The 19824-nt window shown below is 42.2% G+C and overlaps 1 long non-coding RNA gene across 1 annotated transcript in view; it reads right to left on the bottom strand.

The window, feature by feature from the left end:
- The window catches only part of LOC140708414 (uncharacterized), a 45960-nt gene that overhangs the window by 215 nt on the left and 25921 nt on the right, over window positions 1-19824 (bottom strand). The window contains exon 2 of the long non-coding RNA XR_012088584.2: window positions 1898-2018. This is a non-coding gene — a long non-coding RNA (uncharacterized LOC140708414). The remainder of the gene's footprint in view (window positions 1-1897; window positions 2019-19824) is intronic.

The raw sequence follows: 19824 nt of genomic DNA, 5'->3' as shown, positions 1-19824 counted from the left end.
AGGACATTTACAGATACTCCTCAGCCGTGTTGTGTAAGGTACAAACAAAAATGTTGAAATTAACTCAGTCATAAAGAATGTTTCTGCCTTTTTAACTTGCTTTAAATTTTCTCCAAAAAGCTGTTTTATTTCCCATCCCAATGGGTGAGAATGGTAAGAAGAAATGTCGAAGACCTTTTTGAGACCACATTAGTTACAGTTTTTATTTCAGGACTCAAATACCTGGTGAATCACCATCTTACCATGCTGTGTGTTTTATGCACCACCTGTGAGCTTGCTAATTGTACCAATGAGATGGTTAGAGAGCAAATTGCTACAACAACTGGTTATTTTGTGAACAATAGCCACTAGAAACAGAACTTACCAAATCATGCTCTGGAGATGGTTAGATACCACTGTCTCACTAGACTGCTTCATTCAGTAACACAGGTATAGTGCTACAGAAGCTTGGGAAAATCAGTTTAACCTTTCCCAGGGGTTAACGCAACCCGATTTATTTTGTGCCATCATAGGAAGCATTGAGAGGGACATGGTGGTGCTGTGGCCTAAACTGCAGAAGCCTGTGCTGCAGGGTCAGCAGACCAAGCAGCCGTAAGATCAAATCCACGCGAATGTCCCAGCTCCCACCAACCTAGCGGTTTGAAAGCATGCAAATGTGAGTAGATAAATAGGGACCACCTCGGTGGGAAGGTAACAGCATTCCGTGTCTAAGTCGCACTGGCCATGTGACCACGGAAGATTGTCTTTGGACAAAACGCTGGCTCTATGGCTTGGAAACGGGGATGAGCACCGCCCTCTAGAGTTGAACACAACTGGACAAAAATTGTCAAGGGGAACTTTTACCTTTTACCTAGGAAGCATTGGCCAAACCAGGAAGGGTTACCAATGTTTGCCCTAACCAGATGGGGCAAAAGTTACTCTGAAAACAAAAGAATTGCCTGACAAAAATGGATCTCAGTCCTTTTTAGAATCCTGCAACTGTTACTCTGCTGGCTGGGTAGCTCAGTGGGATATCTTGAGAGTTCCATCTCTACTATGCATCCCAGGAGAACAGCCAGCCTGTATAGTGTTGCGCAAGCTGCACAGTCCAGAGCATCCCAAGAAGAAAGGAGTGGTAAATCACTTCTTAGTACTCTATACCTAGAAAACCCTGAAAGGATTGCCATAAGTCAGAATCTACTTGCAGCACATAATTAATGAACTCTTATTCTGAGTTCATCAAAGAAAGTAGCTGATAGGGGGAGCCCACACACACAGTTTATAACAAGTGTCAAAACTGTTTCTGTAAGGTCAGATTAGCCACCACAGAAGGTCCTCATCTCAGCTTTTTGCTTCTACCAGACCAGTAGAATTGTTCCAATTATGGCCTGGATGTTGTCTTCATGAAAATGCAAAAAAAGCAGGGAGTTATCTAGAATGTGCACCACTGGAGGATTAGGAAAGAAGTCATATCTTAAAGGAACAGTCAGAGATTATTAAAACTTTATCTTTGACTTCAGGTGTATGTTTGAAGAGAGCTGACACACAGCTCTAAAACATAAAATCACTACATTGTGCTGTCTCTGACAATGCAAATACTGGGACAAGTTGGTATGACACAAGAGCAATTAAAAGATTTCAAAAAATTTACCATCGTGTTTAGCAAAACCTAAAAGATAATTATATGGTTGTAGTTTTGTATCTAAACTTGTATCCCAAGTTTGTAGCACCCATGTACCCCTCAGAGAAGCTCACTAGAGTTTCAAACCACCATGGAATATAAAGCCATACATTCTCTAAAATATACAATAAAAATGAAAAAAGTACAGCTCATTGATTTAAAAAACTTTTAAATAAAAACCTGCTGGAACAGAAATGTCTTCTCCAGCTGGGGAAAGGCATCCAAATAAGGACTTACCTTTCTAGGGCAAGGTGTTTGCAATCTTGTTGTAGCCACCAGGAAGGTTTTCCCATCATCAATCATCCCCCATGTCATATGAGACTCACTGAAGGACCTCTCTTTCTAAGCATGGGGAAATCTGTGTAGGAGACAGGTAGTGATGAGGAAATGTAGTAGTTTTCCTTTGTCCTACAATTAGCATTTGATTTTTTTTTAACCTTCAAGTTTTTTCTGCCTTGAATATTAAGACATTCCCAGTTTATGGTAATTTCTTCAAAAGTCAACTGAGATCAAATTCTCACCTAAGTTCACTAGCCCAGTTCAAACAGTAGAGGACCCTGTTGTACCTACCTGTACATGTGTTAAATATTAGGAGCATCTCAGAAAAAAGAAAAACGTCAATCTTAATTTATCATTAGCAAACAAATACAGAACTTGAAACACAAGCTAAAATTTTGTGGTGCAGTTACACAAACACCATAGAATTTGGAAGAGAATTTATGTATGTTAAGAAATCTCCACAGACTTTATTTGTTGCACACTAATCATAGAATCATAGAATAATTGAGTTGGAAGGGGCCTACAAAGCCATCGAGTCCATAAGTCACGTAATGTGGTGTGTAATAGGTAATGTTGGCAGAGATTTTTTAGTTTGAGGCAATTTGCTATAGAAGTTACATGTATTGTGCAACAAGATTTCAGCCACAGACTTTTAAGAGTTTAACAGTCTTACATTTGGAGGGAAATTCTTTCAAAAACCAAACTGAAACAAAACTTTCCACCACCCGCGGGGTGGAAAGAATGCTCCAACTACCGGACAATTGCACTCATCTCACACGCCAACAAGGTTATGCTCAAAATCATACAAGGTAGGCTTCAGCAGTATGTGGACCGAGAACTCGCAGAAGTACAAGTGGGATTCCGAAGGGGCAGAGGAACTCGAGACCAAATTGCCAACATGCGCTGGATTATGGAGAAAGCCAGAGAGTTCCAGAAAAACATCTACTTCTGCTTCATTGACTATGCAAAAGCCTTTGACTGTGTGGACCACAGCAAACTATGGCAAGTCCTAAAAGAAATGGGCGTGCCTGACCACCTTATCCATCTCCTGAGAAACCTATATGTGGGACAGGAAGCAACAGTTAGAACTGGATATGGAACAACGGATTGGTTCAAAATTGGGAAAGGAGTACGACAAGGCTGTATATTGTCACCCTGCTTATTTAACTTATATGCAGAATACATCATGCAGAAGGCTGGACTGGAGGAATCCCAAGCTGGAATTAAGATTGCAGGAAGAAATATCAACAACCTCCGATATGCAGATGATACCACTCTGATGGCGGAAAATGAGGAGGAACTAAAGAACCTTGTAATGAGGGTGAAAGACGAGAGTGCAAAAAACAGTCTGAAACTCAACATCAAAAAAACTAAGATCATGGCCACTGGTCCCATCACCTCCTGGGAAATAGAAGGGGAAGATATGGAGGCAGTGACAGATTTTACTTTCTTGGGCTCCATGATCACTGCAGATGGAGACAGCAGCCCCGAAATTAAAAGACGCCTGCTTCTTGGGAGGAAAGCAATGACAAACCTCGACAGCATGTTAAAAAGCAGAGACATCACCTTGCCGACAAAAGTCCGAATAATCAAAGCTATGGTTTTTCCTGTAGTGTTGTATGGAAGTGAGAGCTGGAACATAAAGAAAGCTGACCGCCGAAGAATTGATGCCTTTGAATTGTGGTGCTGGAGGAGACTCTTGAGATTTCCTGGACTGCAAAGAGAACAAACCTATCAATTCTAAAGGAAATCAACCCCGAGTGCTCATTGGAAGGACAGATCCTGAAGCTGAGGCTCCAGTACTTTGGCCATCTCATGAGAAGAGAAGACTCCTTGGAAAAGACTTTGATGTTGGGAAAGTGTGAAGGCAAGAGGAGAAGGGGACGACCGAGGATGAGATGGTTGGACAGTGTCATTGAAGCAACCAACATGAATTTGACACAACTCCGGGAGGCGGTGGAAGATAGGAGGGCCTGGCGTGCTCTGGTCCATGGGGTCACGAAGAGTCGGACACGACTAAACGACTGAACAAACAAAAACCCACGGGGTGGGGGGGAGAACAATGTGTTGTATTTGAAAGTCAGATAGTTCAATTTCCTACATCCTTGTCCTAAAGAAGAGCCAGTACCAACAGAACAGACTGATCTGGGAGGGAGGGAGGGAGGGAGGGAAGGAAGGAAGGAAGGAAGGAAGGAAGGAAGGAAGGAAGGAAGGAAGGAAGGAAGGAAGGAAGGAAGGAAGGAAGGAAGGAAGGAAGGAATATGATTATTTGTAAGAAAACAAATATGCAAAATGATGTTATCTTACATTTTCCTAAATCTTAAAGACACCTGTTCTGTGAACCAGGCAATATGTAAATATATCTAAATTTAGTTACTTGATTAATGTTAAAAGACAAATGATCGATCAGCTAATGTTGACCTCCAATCCTTCTTTAGTCAGAGGTTGTTGCTATCTTGTATGCTTATGTTTACTAATCACTTGTCCTGTCTTTGTTGCTGCAACTTCACCTGCAGAATAATAAAACACAACTGAAAAAGTTTGGACTCAGGTGGTCACACAGAAGGTGCTGATTCCCTCTTCCACCGTTTCATCAATGTCCAGCTCAGGTTACAACTGAAGTAGCTGAAAATGCTACACAAAAATGAAAAAGTATCAGGAATGTAGTTCATCGTTTGCAGATATGCCAGCCAAGGAAATGGCTATGAAAAGTGTCCTTTCAAGTAAGATAAACTATAGAGTGCTTGGTTTTGTCCAAGAAAAAAGTTGGCTGACGTTTTCATACATTTTAAGACTTGCAGATGGATAAATTGTGCAGTTGATTCATAATGACATCAATTACACTTATAGTGTGGTAATAATTCACTCTTTTATTATTATTTATGAGGTGATTTTAGGGTTTCAAAAATGTTTTATGTTTATTGATGTGTTTGGTTAACACATGCTTAAACGACATGGTCAGGTGCTTTGCGGGATGCTGGAAAACAGCAAAATCAATACATTCTGCACCCGAGAACAATCCTCTTAGTTTTGTAGTGCAGAGTAATGATTCCCTGGGCAACATCCCCAGAGCCTCAGAGATAATTGCAATTCTACCATCAACAGTCTGTTCAGATCCATATTATCACTCTCTTTAGCAGCTTTATATTTGTTTGCGATCTTTGGTTTTAATGCTTCTCCTTCCTCATCTTCACCTTCCCCATGGAAATCCTAACTGTATGTTGTTCTTTTTAGTCTACTTAGGAATGAGGAATACCAGTCGAGAGGAAGCTGAGAAATAAGGCACCATTACAAATATGTGCAGCTCAGTCTTATATAGGGCTGTTCAGAATTTAAATCTTGTGCTACTGGGTATTGAACTGCAGTCTCAATTATTTACTTTTGATTATGTCTTCAAATCTACTCTGAAAAATGAAAACCTGAACCTTTCGGCTGAAGCACTCACAACAAGTTGGGTTTAAAGCTGAACGGTAGCCTTCCTAAGTGCACCAACAGAAGGAAGACCAGCTCCTTTGGATCACAGCCCCTGCCTCTAACCTTGGCTTGTGTGGAAGTGCTGGTAGTAGGGGAGGCAGTGAGGACTCATGACCAGAGCAAGGGAGAAGCCTCTCTGAAATTTTGAAGTGATTTGCCCCATTTGTGCTGTTTTACAGGCTGCCCATGCAGGGCAAAGTGACAGAAAATATTGGTTTTCCTAGCTCTATCTGCAGAGCTTTTTCATTGGGAAGAGGAACTCTGAACCCTCGCAAATAATAGAGCAGTAATGTTTGTGAGGTCTCATTTTCCTGTAGAGACCCTGAAGATCTGTTTGGAACTGGGAGGACTGGAGGACACCACCCACAGAACAGTGTACAAGGTCATGCAGAGGCTTCCCGAAGAAAGAGCAGAAGCGGTAAAAATTGGCTCCATACGTCCACTTGCAAAAGGGATCAACTGGATCAAACCAAGTTCTTTTTATTCCATCCCCGAGAAATTGAAATGCTGGATGTGAATGGTTGGCCTGCCTTAGACAAGGAAAAAGTGAATTTATCTCTAAGAAGGTATGAATTGTGCAGGGACAGAAGGCCTCTTTTGAGCTGTTACGACTGCAAATCTGACAGTGGTAAGCCCACCTTCCATGGGAATGTGCCTGTTCATAAACTAGAATTCCCACACAATCCAAGATTGACTGTTACCTGCTAGTGGACCTGTACACACCCAAAGGCAACCATATGAAGCCAAAAAGGTATCAAACTGAGCCTTAGTCTGTGCATGATTAAATCACGAGAGCCAAGACAATCCACATGAGAACGTGTCAGACAATACCATCAGTACCTATTCTTCCATTCTGTGACTCTTCAACCTGCAGTGGAAAACATTGAGAAAACAAGACACTGAACCGCCCAAATATAATTCCTCCCTTTGTATTGCAGTAGCACTTTAATAAAAGCTTGTATGTTTGTAACACAGAGACACACGTACAATATATGAGCTTCCTCAGCTATTTTATTTCAGTCCTTGAGAGATTGAGGAGGCATTGGCTAGTATGTTCTCAGTTCCACTCAGTGGAGGCCTGAACTAAAATTACGACTTGAAAGCAAATGCGGTGACCTTTAAAGAAGTCGAGAAGAAGCCATTTCCAGCATATTACTAAATGCTATATTTTAAAGGTTCTAACCTTATTTGCTACAAGTGTATAATATCAGGAAAACCTTGTGAGCGAAGGTTCTGCATTCATCACATGGCCCAAGTCGCTTTACAGAGGAGATGAGGGAAAGTTATTATATTCCCCACTTCCAGACACTAAAGTTCAATCCCCTTTCTGAGTTGCGTTTTGCTGCATTAAGTAAGGTTCAGGGATCACTTTCCGAATTACAGGCTTCTTGACCTAACAAAGAAGAAGAAGAAGAAGAAGAAGAAGAAGAAGAAGAAGAAGAAGAAGAAGAAGAAGAAGAAGAAGAAGAAGAAGAAGAAAGTTTCCAAAAAATAGCAATGATTGTGTCATCCTGCAGAGCAATTTACGATACATGCATATACCCCCAAAGAGTTCCTGCAAAGTGCTAAGCGGACCAGCATCTATTTGCTATCTTCAAATCATAAACTTTATTGAGCAAAATATTGTTTTATGTGGATTCTAACAGAAATTGATTTATAAGGCATGGTTTAAGAGTAAAAATGGGCAGATGAAAGATACCCCAAGTTCTGCGAGGCCACCCTTATAGCAGGAGTTTAATTTCACTGAGCAGGTAATGAGAGAAGTACGATGGCCCCATTTTATAGTGCCTGATTTAATGGCTGACACTCCACAGAGGCCTAAAAATCTTTGTGCTGGTGACGTTCAGCCAAACATGAAGGGATATATAAATTTGATTTGTTAGTGGTTATTTATAGATTTATATAATCCTTTTTGTAGGCAGGACTAACAGTTTCGACCAAATAAATCAGATCTCATAAAAACGGAATCATGGCAAATCAAATCAAAACCCAAACAAATGCAGACAAGGGCGATTGGCAGCCACGGAGTGTAAAAAGATAAGGATGGTAAGGTACAGTTTGGATGGCTTTATAACCCCAGTTGGATCAGGCAGTGCAGATACTGCAAGGTCAAACATTTCGCCAGACTGGCTCCAAAGGACAAAATGTGCAAGGCAGTGGAAATAGTAAATTGCAGAGGTGGGAAATGTAAATATAAATCAATGTCCAAGGGCAATTTTCACAATGGATACTAAATGTGAAACAGGGCCATCTTGAGGGTAGTAATAAAGTTTTCAATTAAGTTAGTGTGTGCTAATTAGAGAGGTAGGCAGTTCATAGATCACCACAATCCAACAAAGCAAACTCAGACCTACAATTAGGGTATTTACTGCTTGGAACTGAGAAAGCAGGACTTGAGCAGATGCTTAGCCCTTACACTGCTGCTGACCCTAACCTAATTCAGAACACATTAGTAACAGCTAAAACGATGGGAGCTTCAAAGTGGAAGTTAGTAAATAGTGTGGCTTTTCATCTAGAGCTTAATACAACCGTTCCTTCAGAAAGCATCACCGTTATCTTTGGGGCCTGCTTTAGTAAGAGGTTGAACATGTTATTAAAAAAAAGAAGAATATTGAGGCATATCATGATTTAATATGCAGAAAAACAAGTTTATAAACTAGTCATTTTCTTTTTCTTTAAAACTCTGAAATATTCTTCTAAAAATAGTCAACTATTTAGTTTATACGTTACTTTGTGGCATGAATTTTAATGGGTGTGTTTATTCACACTTTTTAAAAAATAAACAAAACGTTTAAGAACATCTAATTGTGTAAATTAGAAAGGGAGATATCTCATACGTGAATGTGGTTTTAGAAGTCTATCCATCAAAGTAAATAAAGCTTACAATTTGTATATATTTGCATTATGGAGCTGAGACAGTTGATTTCGAGCTTTTCCCTATTCTAATTTAGGGCTCCATTTTGGGATGTGGTGGCGCTGCAGAGTCAGAAGACCAAGCAGTTGTAAGATCGAATCCACGCAACGGAGTGAGCTCCCGTCGCTTGTCCCAGCTCCCGCCAACCTAGCGGTTCGAAAGCATGCAAATGCAAGTAGATAAATAGGGACCACTTCGGTGGGAAGGTAACAGCGTTCCGTGTCTAAGTCGCACTGGCCATGCGACCACGGAAGATTGTCTTCGGACAAACGCTGGCTCTATGGCTTGGAAACGGGGATGAGCACCGCCCCCTAGAGTCGAACACGACTGGGCAAAAATTGTCAAGGGGAACCTTTACCTTTACCTTTTTGTGCTCGCTTACTTTGGAATAAGTTCCATTAAATTCAGTGTGATTTACTTCTCAGTAAACACATGTATAAGATTGTATTTGTGGACCACAAGCATTTCCACCTATGACACCACAGAACCATAACTAGCTAATCTTTGTTCTGAGGCAAGAATATAAAATTTCACCCCTCACCACTCTCTAAAAAGGGCAGGGAAAACAGCTAACATGGAACCATGAATGTACAAAGTACCACACAAAGTCTGAAACTCTCCAATGATAAGTTCAATTTGGATTTACAAAATGTGTCTCTTTTCTAATGGTATGGCATGTATAGGAGAGTGGGTGCATATTTTATTTTATTCTGTTCTCTGCACCCTTCAGCTTTGTGTGATTCAAACAAGTGCCTATTTGCCTTGACATTTTTATGGCTACGGGAACATAACTTCATCGTATGTAAATATATTCAGATACAAATCCTATAGAGCTCAATGGAATTAACTTTGCAGTAGAAACATGCTTAGCCTTATAACAGGAGGGGAATGGTGTTTTACCCATTCCTGTATGTTATATAAATCTAGAATGTACATTTCATAAAATTAAAAAGATTTTGTTTATAAATAATTCTTTTCTGCACGCTGTAACAACAACCATCTGGAAAATATGAGACTCAAATGTTTTTTTAACATTACTTTTTTAAAATACCCAGCCATTTCAGGTAGGTTTCTTTTTCCATATGTACAGAACTGTTTTCCTTCTTATTTATTTTTTTCCTGCAGAGGTTGAAGGGCCAGCCCTACTATCAGAGAAAATGAGGAGGCTTCCTCATGTGTTCAGATGGTGCTTCCCAGCCTAGGGTTCCAGAGAATGTTGTCAAAGGTTCTACAAGAAAATAAAACCTCTGTAGAGGTTGGATGGAGAAAAGATACAGTAGAGGGGAAAAGAAAAGCAGGGATGGGAGACAGAGAAGGGAAGTTGTATGAATCACATGCTTTCCTACTTAGTCATGTTCTTCTTTCAATGTTGCTCCCTTTGTTTCTTCTTTTGGCCTGCTTTCTTCTTTTCTTTTCTTTTCTGACTGTTTAGATGAGGACGGGAGGGCTCAATCTGATTTTTTTTTTTTTTTACCTAACAAAGGAGGTGATGTTTTACCCAGTAGTGGAGTGCATGTAAAAAAAAAATTGGGAGTCCCTGCTTTTCAGTTCCTTTTTCCTTTCAGTTGGCATGTCGTTCAGGAAGATGCCTTGCAGCCAGACACCAGCATCTTCCTATAATACATTTACTCTTTATATTATTGCTCCACAAGAGTGCAACAATAGATATTGTGCAGCAGAGCAAATGTCTGAGCCGCTACTGAGCTAAAGCTTTGGCAGCGCAGCTCACCTTTGCCTCCCTCCCTGGATAACGTGAGGTCTCACAAGAGCAGTTGGGTGAGAGGGGGGAACATTAGGTTATTTAAGGGACATTCTCCCCTCTCTCCGCCCTCTTCCTTTTCTGGAAACGGTCAAGGATAGAGTCTCGCTGCTTAGTTCCCTTTCAGCTGCATCACAGATTGAGGCCTCCTTGATGCAGCATCCAGGAGATAGGGAGGGTAGCAGCGCCTCCCTCCAGGGGTGTGGTCGCGATTTTATTGAGTCAATTTGGAGTTATATTTTAAGATATAATAATTTTGGGGATTTACTGGTGTGTGGCTGAGTTGAAAGGGCAGCAGGGGGGCGGCCAAGGCAGCACGGCTCGTACCGATTGGGCTTCGGCGTGAGCAGGGCCTAGCAGCACCCCGGTTTTCTTTTTTAAAAAAAGAATGAGTTTTTTTAAAAAAAAATAGATAAAGGGATACTTGTAGCAAGAGGGGCTAGCTTTGTCAGGCGGATAGGTTGAGGGCCGGCACATCTGGAGCCGGCATAACGATTTGCCTCGGGTCCGGTTGTGGTGGACCCAAGGATTGTGGCTGTGGAGGTGCGTTATGGCTTTGCTTAGCCCCAGCCGCTTTGCATGCAGGGTGCACCGTTTGGCTCTCAGGCCAAGGGAGTTTTTTCATCCTCCCCCCACTTCCCTTATAAAACGGTTGGCGTGGGTTTTGGTCCCGGGAGAGCAAGTTCAGTAGCGAGGCCCAGCAATTGATTTGGCTTCATGATTGTTACTGGTCTGTGTTACTTAGGATACAGTTTAAATAAATAAATAAATAAATAAATAAATAAATAAATAAATAAATAAATAAACAAACAAACAAACAAACAAACAAACAAACAAACAAACAAACAAACAAACAAATACGTATTCGATGATCCAAGACAGATCAACTGGGTAAGGGTGCCCAACTTGCACTAGGGCATTGTCACATGGAGAGCATCTGTCCTGTCAAAGCCACAGTACCATATTTGGAGGTTAGGGGACAAGAACAAGGCTATTTCTTTAATTTGCCACTGACAAAGTATGAGTTCTGGAAAGCGCTGGATAGGGTTGGCATCCAGGGAATGAGATTCAGCACACACTCATTTAGGATTTGTGCAGCATCCACTGCAGCAGCCCTGGGATATAAAGTAAGGCAAAGCATGCTGCTTATATATCGCCCCATAGTGCTTCAAGCACACTCTGGGTGGTTTACAAGTTAATTACACAGGCTACACATTGTCTCCTCCCCAGCAAGACCTTGGAAACACAGAGGAAATTAAGCGTTTGGGTCAGTGGTCTTTATCCAACTCTATAGATACATCAGAACACTCCCTAATGTCTAGACAGGGGCCTGTCTTCCCAGGTCTCATAGAGTTGGTGAGCCGCAGGCACATTCTGATTTTGGGCCACAGCTATGTATACTGGGCAGAGCCATATGCTGCTGCATCCCCATGGGGGGAGCAACCTGGGCCTTGGAGCCAGAGCACACATCATATGGAGAGGGCTGCGTGGAATGCTGTGGAGCCAGCTATGCAGGGTGGTGGCCTTTGGCCAGTCTCCACCAGATTTGTTGGTAATACATCTTGGTGGCAATGATTTGGCCAGGCATTCTGGTAAGGCATTGGATCTAATGTTATATCTCCATGGATGGACGAAGGGATATCAGTAAATCCAAGAAGAATCAATTGCCTTATACTGTACTATACACTTCCCATACATCCTCAGTTTCTGGTCCAACTCACTGGGACCCTTCCAAAACAGTCTCTAGCCCAGATATGGAAAGCACTGATTTTTTTTTTTAATGGGGAGGTTGGATTCTGGGAACCATAGTCAAAAAAAGAAAAGAAAAAAAGTGTGTGGGGGGGAAAGCAGTGTTCCCCACTTCTGAGATATTTCTCAGATGACCCAGTGGGCTCAGCAAGAGGAGGAGAGGAGAAAGAGAAAATCTGGCTGAGGACATATGGGCTGCAATCAAGTGAAGTTATGATATCCTGGATCTGCTGATGGTGCCTCTTCTCGCAATGGATCTATGCACTGCCTTCCATTGAAAGAGCCAGTTGTGAGCAAACAAAACTCTTTATTCTTGTTTTACAGGAACTCAAAGATTGTCTACCTGGCATATAACAGAAACTGTCTCTTTAAGGGCACCAGGGACTTTTAATGTTCTCCAAAATGAACTAGTCCTGATCTTTCAGGGCTGGGTGGGGGGCAGAACCATGCCTCCTCCATTATCTCCAACACACCCTTCAAGTGTGCAAAACACAGGGTGTTACAGACAGCCTGCACTTGGGTAGCTTTAGCACCAACGTAGCCAGGTCCAAGATATTCTGCCAAGAGTGAGAATCAGCAGTAGCCTGATGAGCCTCCCTTTGCGGTGTGACCAAAGTTCAGCCAGACCCAAGAAGTCTTGCCTTGATGATGCAAAGGAGGAGGTGGAGTAGCTAGTCAACCTGGCAAGGTCCCTTGCTTGGAGCCTTGTGCTGGGAAAGGTTGGCCCTGGGGATGCTTTTTTGTGGCAGTGTGCCTGATGTTGATCTCTCCAATGCCTCACCTCTCATCACCTTGCCTCATCCCAGTGCACCCTAGCACCTTTTCACCCTACTTCAGAACCACAGAAGGAGACGAGGCAAATGTCTCTAACATCTTGTCACTGTCAGAACATATACATTTCATTCAAACCTTCCATCTGGTGATTGAAAAGTCAACAAGAACAATCAAAGTAATCAAAAACAGTCAAAGAATCCTACTGAGATGGTTTTTGTGGGTTTCTCGAGCTTTTGAGCCATGTTCTGGAGGTTTTCTTCCTAATGTTTGGCCAGTCTCTTTGGCCAGAACACAGACAGAATTCTAGCTCCTGTCCTCTGAAGATGCCGGCCACAGAAACTGGCAAAACGTTAGGAAGAAAAACCTCCAGAACACAGCCAAACAGCCCCAAAAGCCTACAACAACCATCAGATCCCAGTTGTGAAGGCCTTCAAGAACACCATCCTGCTGAGAGTTCTGGAGTTCATGATGGGATTCTGGATAGATCACCCTGCTGAAATGTAGTAACTCAATACAGGAGATAGATTTCTCAGATAAATCCTTGATGTTCATAAATGCATGTGATAAGAAAATAAACCCTAACATTACATATACATTTTTTAAATAGAGAAATATGATAGCTACTACACCAAAGACAAAAAAAGTCCCATGTGATTTTTCTTTTATAGAAATCATTAAAAGGAATATCAGTAATTTGTAATAAGTTGCTGAGATACTGTGTTCATGATCAAGGGAAGTCTTGAGTTTCACTGAACTTCATTTTTAAAGGTCTGGGTGGAGATTTGTCTCCCCTATGCAGAAGACTTCTCACATAAAACAAGCTGTGAGAAAAACTGGTGGCTATATCTGAGGATTTCCAGTGTAGTGAAGTAGATAGAATGATGAACAAGGATTCTTGAATCCCCACCCATTGAATCCCCACCCAATGCGTTTCTATGGCTTTTTTATTCCCGTTTAGCGATGTTTTCGCATAGCGGAGGTTAATCCGGAACGGATTAACCTCGCTATGCGAGGCACCACTGTATCTCACTTATGGTGAAAACCGTCTTAGGGTTGCCATAAATTGTTTCTAACTTGACAGCACAAAACACAACACAAACATATCTGATGAAGAAACTTGTCATAAAGCAAATAGACTCATGCCCATTCACTACCTTGCTCTCTTGTTTTTGTTTTTCAAATATCCTTTGGGAAGTATGGCAATCCAGACATCTCACTAAAAACATCATGTATTTATAATAAGTCATTCTATAGCACTCTATAATCCCATTCCTCATCCCATACACACATCCAAATATTTCAGCCTAGCTTTCTCCCTGACACTCTAGCTGTGAATTTGCAACAGTACTTAAAAATAATAATAATAATTAGTCCTTCATTGCTTCTTGCACAAGTGGGGTGCAGTGAAATGAAGTTGTGCACATCCCCAAAATCAAAAAAGGAACTCTGTAATTAGTGGCAATTTGCTGCTGCCAGTGGTGTCACTCGTATTGCACCAGTGGAGCTCTGCAAGAAATTACTGGTCTATAAAATTTTTATAAACCACTTTGGCCATGATTCTTGCCACTTGAGTCATGCCTCCTTGGGAATTTGCCATCTGAGCACCTGGCCTATCTGGAAAATAGCCCTCAGGCTTTCTGAAAATGCCCATTCCTGTTTTAGTTAAAACTTAGGACTCCTATGATATTGAAGGCTTCCCTTACTGTTGCCTACACAGGAAGATGTGCAGTTAGAGAAGGAGGCCTGCTGCTAGAAGACAAGCACTTGTGACACCAAAGATCTGTCCCATGTACCCATTTCTGCTCCTAGTACTTCAGCAGAACTTGAGGGGAAGAGCACATTGGGGACAGGTCAAAGCTGACCTTGGATGCCCAGGAAGTCAGTCTTGGATACATGCAGTTAGCTCGGCTGAAGAGATCTGAAGCATTTGTGTTTCCTTGAGATGTCACTGAAACAGCCTGATAGATCAGTGGTTCCCAACCCCAATGAGGATAGCTAGTAGTGAAGGCTTCTGGGAGTTGCAGTCCAAGAATAGATGAGTTACCCAAGGTTGGGAACCACTGCTATAGATCATTCCTCCCAGTGATAATCAATGAAAGGAAATTTCTTGTCCTTTTTATTTTTAAAAAAAACACTTCAACAGTGACAAAGGGGAAAAACTGTGACAAGAGAACAGGATATAGGAACCAGTGGAAACTGTATTATGGATTCTCCTCTTCTCAGACAACTCTTCTGTAAATGTGGGAAAACACTCAGACTTTTGACCCATCACTTGAAGTCCAAATTGATGGGAGCTGGCCGTGCCTTTATCATATGGAAGGGCTCAATGTCTACTGCAGCCTTTACTTAGAATCTGATATTTCACTTTTCATCCTAGGTGTGAATACACACAAACCTTCATTTTAGTACATAGCAATGAGATTTTTTTAAAATTTTAGACAAGAAAAGAAAAGAAAAGTTGATGAAACGGGACACAGCAGCTCACTCAATACTACTTCAAGGAATTCTAAATTCCATCAAAATTTATTTTGGGGCCAGTCTCAGCTTATGATTTCCCTGAGTTCTAGCAGTGAACCTGCTCTATTAAACTGACATTTAGGATGTAGTTAATCTCAAAAATTGGTGGAGACCTTTAGATATTAGAAAAAAATCAGTTTGAAAAAGCCATTTAATGCTGCTACTTTTCCCAACATGATTGGAAAGGGCAGATAATTTGAATAGCAAGAGGCAATTTGAATACTCAGAGTAATAGTCAAATTAACTCAGAGTTAAACTAGATATTACATTAAATGTATGGTGCACAAGGAACCCTTTTAAAAAAAGCTTGCAAGTAATGGTTTAGGACTCTGCTTTGAATAAAACCCTACACAAACAACTAGGGGATTTAAAAACGTATCCTAGTCAAATTTATTTTCTAAATCCTCTCTCCCTGTCCAGACAAAGGCATGGAAGAAGTGAGCAAATTGAGAAGGGAGTGACTGAAGGGAAGGCTTACATTTGTTCTTTCCATATCTGGTGGGCCAAATTCAGAATAGCTTCGGTCTAGTTAGGTGACTAGAAGCTGATTTCTTTTTTTGTCAGTTTATCACTTCTCACCCAAACACAAAGCAATTGCCAGAGCTGTTTTTCAACAAATGTGAATGGCAGTGAGCAGAAGAGGGTATCCGACAGACCATCTTGACTGCTGCCATTGGTGTTGCTAACATTCAGGCTGCCCTTTGCTATGTAAAGCTTGGCATCCTTTTTCCTGCTGGCAATGTGGGCATGATATTGTGCAGCAATGTTGGGCTATTTATTGGAATTTTGGGTGCAGAAGAACAATAGCCCACATTAGAGGTGGGGGTATTGGTATTCATATACAAATATGAATATCCCTGCTCAGGTGGCGTTAAGGAGGGTCCAGGCCCATGGAGCCAAATGGTCCACACACCGATTTGACGTGGATGCAGACAGTGCAATTCTACGAATGATGCCGCAGTGCACGATCCTCTCTCCACTCTTCGACCTTGTAGCGAAGCTTGTCCTCCCACCTCCTGCCAGGAGTAGTGAGTAGATTGTGCGCTGCGGAGCCATTCATAGAATTGCGCCATCCACGTCCGCAGTGGATCGGTGAGTGGACCATCTGGACCCATGGAGCTGGCCCCTCATTAACGCCACCTGCGCGGGGATATTCGTATATGGATACCCCCCATCTCCAGCCCGCATTCATAAATCGGGGATTTTTTGAAGAGTTGTATTGAATATGAATTCTTTTGCAGTTCGTCAAATCCCATAATTTCCTCAGTTGGGATGTCGTTCCTGAGCCATCTGAGAGCATTTGTGTTTAGAGATTGGCATGAACCACCAGTCTGGCGGCTCGTGCCAGTTCAGCCAATGGCCCTACAGGTGTCCCACTGTTTGGCACCCGGCTCCCTCCAGTGGGCACCCACTCATAGGCAGAGCTCCAACTTTCCTGCTCTGCCTCCTCTAGGCACCGCCTCTGAGAGGACACTCACTGAAGATGGTGGAGCACTGAATTGTAGAACACCTGTTGAACTGTTAGCCCCTCTCTATTCATGTTCAATATTGAAAGTCCTTAACTATATCTTCGGCACTTATGCAGTCATGGCCAAAAATATTGGCACCCCTGCCATTATGTCAGAAAATGCAACCCTTCTCTCAGAAGATTGTTGCAGTTGCTGGGGGGACCCACTTTGTGGGTGTATAACTTGGATGTCATTTGTTTTATTATACTACTCAACCTCAGTATTTTAATGCTTTAATTCAGCATTAGTAAAGGTAAAGGTTCCCCTTGACAATTTTTGTCCAGTCGTGTTCGACTCTAGGGGGCGCTGCTCATCCCCGTTTCCAAGCCATAGAGCCAGCGTTTTGTCCGAAGACAATCTTCCGTGGTCACATGGCCAGTGCGACTTAGACACCGAATGCTGTTACCTTCCCACCGAGGTGGTCCCTATTTATCTACTTGCATTTGCATGCTTTCAAACCGCTAGGTTGGCGGGAGCTGGGACAAGCGACGGGTGCTCACTCCGTTGCGTGGATTCGATCTTACGACTGCTTGGTCTTCTGACCCTGCAGCATAGGCTTCTGCGGTTTAGCCCGCAGCACCACCACGTCAGCATTATACTGCTTTAATTTTTTTTAAAAAAAGAGATCTTCTAGGAACTGAAACCACTTTTAGAGCTTGCTTCTATAAACTGTCAATAAAAGATAGTATGTTTAGAAGCAAAGACAGTTAGCTAATGTGGTTCATTCTAGTTAAACATCTAGGTTGTAACCATGCTGCTCCTAAGAAGGTTTCTTTGGGGCCATGGAATGATTCAAGTTCCACAGGGCAATATAATGTTTTAAATCTCCCCTTTTGAGAGCAGAAAGAGAAGTTTGTTATTGGGATACCTCTTTCCACCACTGTAGAAATGTCTACAAATCTTTCATGGTAGCCCCAACAAAGCATAGATTGTAATTTATTTTCAGTTTCATTTCCTTAAGTCCTTGCCTAAATCTGCAAATTTATTCTTATCTGGAACTGAAGGAATTTGAGATTTAACTATTTGAAATAGGGGACAATCTAAAAATACATGGATCTAACCATGCAAGCCCAGGGTTTTTCACAGCTCATCTCTTAAAAGTGTGGGATGAATCTCTGAGGGTTCAGCATTGATGAAGCTAAATTACAGCTATTACCTTTCATTTTGGAAGGGCTTCTCATCTTCAGCATTTATAGGGCAAGCAGGTACAGAGTGGTCTCTTCCATGCTAGGAATAACTGTCCATCTTGAGTGAGGATGGTGCAGGTAGGGGAGAACAAAATTACCGACATTCACAAGTTTCTTCTTATGAGGAAGGAAAAAATACTTGTTTACAGATCTTGTATACTAGGCTTGGAGCTGGTGTCAATTTCTATACCTTGCTTGCAGTTGGAGGAAAATAGGTCAAACCCCACCATGGTGCAGAAGGGTAGGAGGGGAATGGTGCTTCTTCTGTTCTTAAAGATGAACCTGGCAGGTCTTAGGTTACACTAGAGGCTCGGGGGAAAGAGGCGGTAATTCGACCACTCCTTAAAAAGCCTAACCTGGACCCAAGGCTGGTGGTTAACTACCGACCAGGTGAGGCAGTTTCTGTGCTGAACTCGTGTCTGGACCTGATAATGGACTGGATGAGGGTTAATAAATTGAAACTCAATCCAGACAAGATGGAAGTGCTGTTAGTGGGTGCTTCGCCGGACAGGTTGGAGGGCCATTTCCCTGCCCTGAATGGGGTTACACTCCCCCTAAGGGACAGGGTCCGCAGCCTGGGAGTGCTCCTGGACCCCAGTCTAACTCTGGAAGCCCAGGTGGACTCAGTGGCCAGAGGCACCTTCCTTCAGCTGTGGAAATTATACCAGCTACGGCCCTACCTGGACGAGCGGAGTCTCATGACAGTTACACACCCACTGGTAACATCTCGTATAGATTATTGCAATGCGCTCTACGTGGGGCTGCCTTTGAAGACGGTCCAGCGACTGCAACTGGTCCAGAATCGAGCTGCGCGGCTGGTGAGTGGAGGAGGCGCTAGAGATCACATCAAGCCGATTCTGTTTAACTTACATTGGTTACCAGTTGCTGCCCGGGCCCAATTCAAAGTGCTTGTTTTGACATATAAAGCCCTAAACGACTTGGGCCCTGGATACTTGAAGGACCGCCTCCTTCCATATGAGCCTACCCGGCAGTTAAGATCTAGCCAGGGGGCCCTTTTGAAAGAGCGGTCCCTCAAGGAGGTAAGAGGGATGGCTTATAGACAAAGGGCCTTCTCGGCAGCTGCCCCCAGACTATGGAACACCCTCCCAACTGAAATTCATCTGGCACTGACGTTGATGACATTTCGGCACCAGGTCAAAACCTTCCTGTTCCAGAAGGCTTTTAATTGAAATAACATCAACTGTGGGTCCTGATGATGGCAATTTTAATTGTATTTTAATTGTATTTTAATCATTTTATTTTTATTGTATTGAATTTTAATTATTGTAAGCCACCCAGAGACCTCTGGGTAGAGTGGGCGGCATATAAATTCAATAAATAAATAAATAAATAAATAAATAAATAAATAAATAAATAAATAAATAAATAAATAAATAAGATAGGAGGCTGGCTCTGGTAAAGATTAATTTGGTGGGTGTTTTTCATGAACTGGGAAGAGAAGGGTGAATTCATGGGCTCTAACATCAGCAGTTTTCTCTGTATAGGGGACCCGGTTTGGGAAACAGTCAATGAACAAATGCTTTCACCTAACTTTATTGATTCCAGTTTAAACCTAGTTTCGCTCTGTCAGAGTGCCCAAGTATTTATTTTCCTTAGCCTTCTACCTAACAGGCACACAGATGCTATTATTTCTATTCATAAAAAAATAGGGGTTTTTTAAGGACAACCAAGGTTTTCATTCAATTACTACATCTCAACCTTTGTTCTTAAATTGCTTCCATCTCACGAGCAGTGGTCAAATGGACACTAAGTAGGCAACAGAGCCACTTTTAAAGCCAGATGCCAATATTCACTGGGTGGCTCTGGATTTCTTCCAGAAGTGGTGTTATGTATTCCTTTACCATTTTTGTTCAGAAGCAATACACTAGTAGTAGAGCCTTCCGAAATTCCCACTCGTCTGAGAGCTGGTAAGAGGTTAACCAAATTGGTTTTGACTACTACATGTTCTACTATAGGTCCCCTTCTCTTTAATGCCTATGGCT

Source organism: Pogona vitticeps, chromosome 1 (genome assembly GCF_051106095.1).
Source record: "Pogona vitticeps strain Pit_001003342236 chromosome 1, PviZW2.1, whole genome shotgun sequence".
Classification (NCBI taxonomy): Eukaryota; Metazoa; Chordata; class Lepidosauria; order Squamata; family Agamidae; genus Pogona; species Pogona vitticeps.
This window is presented reverse-complemented; position numbering and strand designations above follow the sequence as displayed.